This window comes from Neopsephotus bourkii, unplaced genomic scaffold (genome assembly GCF_033783945.1).
Source record: "Neopsephotus bourkii isolate Nb327-2 ecotype Australia unplaced genomic scaffold, CSIRO-AGI_Nbou_v1 NB_1825, whole genome shotgun sequence".
Taxonomy (NCBI): Eukaryota; Metazoa; Chordata; class Aves; order Psittaciformes; family Psittacidae; genus Neopsephotus; species Neopsephotus bourkii.
The window spans coordinates 4,924,204-4,930,203 of NW_026902298.1; the positions used below are offsets into that span (position 1 = coordinate 4,924,204).

The 6,000-nt window shown below is 47.5% G+C and overlaps 1 protein-coding gene across 4 annotated transcripts in view; it reads right to left on the bottom strand.

Moving 5' to 3' along the window:
• GRM5 (glutamate metabotropic receptor 5) overlaps nucleotides 1-5,588 on the bottom strand; it is a 260,905-nt gene extending 255,317 nt beyond the window's left edge. For 2 of the 4 annotated variants that reach the window (XM_061343760.1, XM_061343757.1), the window contains exon 1: nucleotides 4,066-4,714. The gene's annotated coding sequence lies outside the window, so the exon portion shown is untranslated. Of the gene's footprint in view, nucleotides 1-4,065; nucleotides 4,715-5,567 lie in introns of those variants that run through there. The other 2 variants (XM_061343758.1, XM_061343759.1) reach the window with 2 other exon arrangements.
• Between the last annotated feature and the right edge of the window lie 412 nt (nucleotides 5,589-6,000).

The following is a 6,000-nucleotide window of genomic DNA, read 5'->3' on the forward strand; positions in this document are numbered from 1 at the left end:
AACGAATATGAACAGCACTTAGGGTCAAATTTACTTTGCACACAGTTCAACTTTTTCAGTGTCAAGGGATTATTCCCAGCTTACTGCAAAACAGGCAAAATGGAAATAGGCACTTAATTAATGGTGTATCAAGGTTCCTAGCTTATTTCAGCTACAGATCTAACTATAAATTAATCCTGAAGTCATATGCTTCAACAACAGATGACAGACACTTTTGTCTCTGTCTGCTGGTGCACTACCTTCACAATTGGAGCAACTGAAGAAGTAATGACAGGAAGATATTTCTGCCTATCTGTCCTTTGCTCGGTCTTGCCCTAGACAAAAATGTAAGGGCTACCCAGATGGCTGAAGGCACAGCTCTGATGAAGCACTCGACATGTTCCTATAACCTCTGCTCTCCCTGGCAGCAAAAACTTTCTGCCAGTGTCTGTCAGGAGAAATTCTCAGCTGTCCCTTTAGGGCAGAGTTCCAGCTACTTCATGTTGAGGTTTAACTGAGTAGAAAATGAGCATCTGAAATATTCCATGAATATTCTATCACACAAACATTTAAATGACTTACTTTATCCTCAAATGAGAGTCCACCTATTTACAGTCTCTCCAGACCAAAAGAAACAAAGCAAGTCCTAATATCTAACACCATTAATTAAATCTAAATTAAAGAAATCAGACTATGAATAGCAGTTCACGAAGTGCTGATTTTCCACTTTGTATGCGGCTGAGAGTTCATGCATGGGGCACTTCTGACTTTTCATAAGGGCTTCTACTACCGTAGGTGTAACAGTGTTTAAACCTGAGGAATGAAACAGTTTCCCGCTGTGACTTACATTATTATAGCAGCGCCCACTAGTGACCCTAAAGCGAAGGACCTTCTTGTCCTTTGCAATCCAAATTCTCTTGGCTGTGTGGCTTCTTGCAGGTAAGACATAAACTCAGCAAAGGGAAGTCTTTGATTTATCCTGTTTTTTTATCAGAGAAAGAGCAACACTTTCTTTAAGGTTTGTGTTTTTACAGCTTGTTTGTTCATAGTGTCTAAATCTTCAGGCAGATTTAAATAATAAAAATAAAATGTCAGATTACTGAATCACAGAACAGCACTGTGATGGAATGAGGAGTTATGGTCCAAACCAGAAAAGCACTTGGGAATATGCTCAACACATAAAGAATGTTACTGGTCAAACATCTGTAAAGACATCTAAAATTTAAGGTCTCTTTAAAGGATTTTCAGGATTAGAGCAATCACAAAAAATTTAGGCCCCGAAAATGAATTGATTTGCAGTGAAAAATTTTACTTACACGTTATGTTTGCATAGCTTCCTGCCAAGTACCTGCTAATTAAATGCTTTCCAGGCATTCATTTACAACATATACCACAATTAATTCAATGCCATCAGATAAGAGATAATGAAATGACCCATAGGATATGGATCAAATCAGTACATCCCAACCTAGGTTTCATCATCAAAGAAGACAAACCCTTAGCAAGCAACAACTGGATTACTGGTTCAGAATCAGTCCTGCCACTTATGTCACAGTGAAGATCTTTGGACAGCAAAAGATGGAACTGCCTTAGAAAAACAGTTACATGAGAGAGATCTCTCAGCTCATCTCAACGGGACTGAAGTGAGGAAAATGCGTGCCTTCAGGATGCTGAGCCTTTGCTCAGTTCTGCTGGCTATTGGCATTGCAAACTCTAAGCACTGGGTTCAAACTATTCTGGCAATCCTTCTCCCAGTGCCATGAAGAGGCTCTTTGCAGGAGGTCCCATGAACCCATTCCTTGGAGGTAATTCACTTTGGTCACACAAAATCTGATGCACACAAATGGTCCTTAGCTGAAAATCATGAAATATGAGCACACTGTTCCGGTTTGAGATTCCTACCAATGTTTAAATTTTCTATTCATCAAAACTTACACACACACAAAAAAAAGAATTTAAAAGATCAAGCAGCCATTAGTCATTGCATTATCGGCTCTGTGAATTCCAGTGGGCATTGGATCATGCCCTTTGACAAAGGAAACAGCCTTATACAACAGGAGAAACTATGAAACAGTCTTCTGCAATTCCACTTAGAAACAGGAGAAACTTAAACAGAGCAGAAGAATTTTAACAATTTGGCCAGAACAGCCACTGAATATAACAGACTGATGTGCTGAACTCATGCCTTCATAGATAATAAGAACAGAATGTTATAATTAGGTGCCAGATCCTTAGCAATCCCAGAAAGTTCTTCCCCAGATTATGCCCACACACACTTTCTGGTTGATAAAACAATTTTGGGTTTAATATGCAGGTGCTTAACTTCCCAGTGAAGCTTGCAATTCCGCTAAATTTATATACTACTTACTGCTGCTGTTACCAAAAACCTGGCATACCCTATAACGCAGGAACTAAAAGCTCTGGTGTGATCTCAGCTGTATTCCTAGACATTTTATTAATTAACAAAACTATGATCTGAACAAAATGAATGATCTGGAGGAGGTGATCAAGAGAAACCTATAGCAGTTCCAAAAACCGACCCATTTTCTTGCAAGTCACAACAAGAGTGGTGCTACAAGGGCATTCTGATACAACCGCTATGCCAAAAAAGCCTTACACATGTTAGCAAATAAAATGACAAAGAACCAGTGTAGAGACCCCTAAAACACTCTCTGATCATTTGAAATAATGATTAAACCTGGAATCCCTGATCATATATCGTAAATATTAGTATGCAGGTAAAGAATTTGAGAATTCACAAAATATTAACATGGGATATAAATGTTTAGGAATACAGTAATAAAAAAAAAATAATCATAGAGAATGAAGAGTCTTGGAGTTAACTCATCCATGTATCTTTCAGGACTGTTCAGAGTGGTGTGTTTTCAAGACGACCCTTCAACACTCTGATCTCAAGATGATCTCCCCACTCTCAGTAATAGAAGAAAGAAACATCCAGCCTCCCCCTACACACAGTCACCCTCGTTTCCCCCAGGAAGCCCTTCTGGAGGAGGGGATGGAATGAAATGAGGGTGTCGAGGTGGTGGAGCCCTGCGGTGCAGGATAGCGCTGACTACGGGCATTGGGCTGTGGGCAGTGGGCAGCAGGAAGCGGCATAGTGGGCAGGGGGCAGCGGGCAGGGGGCACGGGGGAGGCAAGCAACGGGCAGCAGTGGGACGGGCGGGGTGGACAGCGGACAACAGGGGGTCGGGTATGGGGCAGAGGGCAGCGGGCAGCCGGCAGCAGTGGGGAGGGGAGCGGCGGGCGAGCGCTGTCCCTGGTGCTGAGCGCCAGCGATCGCCTCCCGGTCACGCTTAGGGAAGGGAAAATAAAAACCGAACTTCAAAATAAGCCAATGGTGAAAAATTCTGTGGTGGTCACATCTGCCAAGCAGGACCACGTTCTTTACAAGTAAATTCAATACCTGGAGCTGGGTCTTAGAGGAAACTACTGGACAAGGTTAACTCTCAGCATTGCTACCTGAGCTGCTACAACTCAGTGGCTGTGCATACAGACGTGTGTCTATGCACACACACTGGTTCTTAGGTCCCTGTCTCCCTGCTTGGTTAGTGGTATTGCTGTCCTTCTGAGCTCTTAATGAATCATTTCTGCACGTGGAGACATTAGCTCCAATTATTAAACAAGGAACAGACGGGACTCGCCAAGCAGAGCCAAAGTGATTTGTCCCAAGGTCACACAGAAAAGTCTATGGCTGAGCTAAGCCTGGCTGTGTCTGGAAAACAAATATGTTCCCGCTTCCATTATCTCTTCCTTCCAAAACAGATCCTCACTAGTGAACATAAGGGCTATATCACAGACACCACCATTCCCAGGTATTTCAGTCCCCTGGTCTCTCCCAGCCCCACATATATGCTGTTCCTGGGGAGGGATCAGCTCCTGCTGCCCTCCAGTGCTCTGACCAGTTGGTTTGCTGGTCCCCCAAAAGCTGCACTTGTCCTCCGGCAAGTAGGGCACAGGACAAAAGCAGGAGGGAGGGAGGGAGGGGAAAGAGTTCATCCCACATCCACAGGGTTTCTGCCTGCAACCCAGGGCACATACATCCCCTTTCTCACCCCACAGCATTACCTTGTCGGTGGCAGCAATTGCTTCTTCCTACAGTGGTGGCAAAGCAGTTCTTTCAGTGGCAGCAATCAAGACGGGTAGGCACCTCCTATTTTCAGCCACAGCAGAGATAGCATTCCTCACACAGACCTTCTGGAGCTGAATAATCCTCAAATGCCTCTGCAAAGATCACCAGCAGGTGAGCCCCGCTCGGCTAGCGTTGTCACTCCTCCAGCTATGGGCACATCCTGTTTTCTTCTGATCACAGGCAAATGCTGAGGACCGAGTATCCTACCCCCGCAAATGCGTGCACACACACACACGCCACGCAACACGCTGCTCCCTCAGCATCGCCCAAGTCTCATTTGCAAGAGGCGTGAATGGTCCCTGGATTTAAGAGGGGGGTGGGGGGAAGTGGGAGGGGGAGAAGACGTTAGGAAAAGGAATAAACAAACAAACGATGAAACAACAGATGGGTCTTTGCTCTCTGCCACCACAGTCTTTGATCTTCCTAAATACTTGCTGCAGCTTGACCCACCTGCTTAAACACCTCTGCCCCTCCTCTACGCACGGCAGCAACCTCTCTGCATCTATAGGGGCTAACCCTGCATTCTGCCCTGCAACAAAATCTCTCCAGATGATCTGAAGGTTGCAAAGTACCCCTATAACTGACACCTCCCTCCTGCGCTACCCTCCAGCAAGTAAGAAAGCAGTATCATCTGAATGAAATGATTAAGAAGGGGGGGGGGGCCCCCCCCCACGCAGGGGATGGAAGCGATAGATGCTTCGGGAGGGTGTTTAAACCCGAGTCTTGGGGCAGAGTTTACCCCTGCGGTCCGGCAGCCCCTTGCGAACTGCCGAAGTTTGCCTCCCCACCGGGCGCACCGCTGCTGCTGCGGGCAGGGGCTGCTGGCTCGGGGGCCCTTTGCACCGGGAGAGCGCTGGTCTTCAGAACAACTTTTTAGTGCCACCAAGTGGCATAGATCCCTCCAGGAACCCAAGCCGCCTGCCAGCCCTGGGCACTGCCTGCTGCTCCTTGGCAAGCGGGGAGAGAGGGATGCAACAGCAGCGACCACTCTCCCTACAAGCACACAGCCAGCGGTATCGAGCCAAAGGAGGGACTGCTTGCCACTGGAAGGACAGGCTGCCCTCTCCAGCCCTCACCCCTTCCTTTGGCTGAAGGGCGGCAGCACCGGGTACCAGCAGAGGAAGAGCGATGCCCGTGCCAAGGGCAGCCGGGCGGGACGTGTCCTCTGCCCCATCCACGCCTCTCCCTAGTAAACACCTCCCTTCCTGCCCTGCTCTCTCCCGTCCTCCCCCTGTCCCCTGCCTTTCCCTACCAGCCCCCTGGCTCCGCAGCCAGCATCCCCTGACCGTTTCTGCAGTCACACGGGTTTGCCCATCAGCACTGTGCCCTCTGGCCCTTCGCCTCCCCACCCTCCATTAACCCCACAGCACCTCTCTGCCCTTCTAACTACCTGCTCCCCACATCTATCTTTCCTTCCCGAAGCCAGCCGAGGTTTTACCTTCTCCTCTGGCATCCCTGCATCCTCCCAAAGCTCCCCCCCTCCCTCTCTCCTCCTCCCTCTCTCGGTTCAGCCCTACATATCCAGCTCCTGCTCTCAGCCGCGCTCAGCCCTGAGCAAGGACCCCCAGCACAGGGCCGGGTACCACTTCTCTGAACGGGGGATGAGGGAGTTCTGGGGAGTGGGCACACGTGTGTGGGTGGGAAGTGTCCTATGTAGCCTGAGCCCTGACAAACTCAGCACCTCCCCGCACTCCTACTGCAGCAGCAGCAACAACAAACAACCAGGAACCATCACAACACAATGCCAGCAAGAGATCATCTCTTTATTCAAAGCTATTATTAGTAAATAAATAAATAAAGGGGAATAAAATAAATAAATAATAAAGCAAAATGCCATTTAAGTTAAGAGCTGATCTGGCATTTAAAAGGCT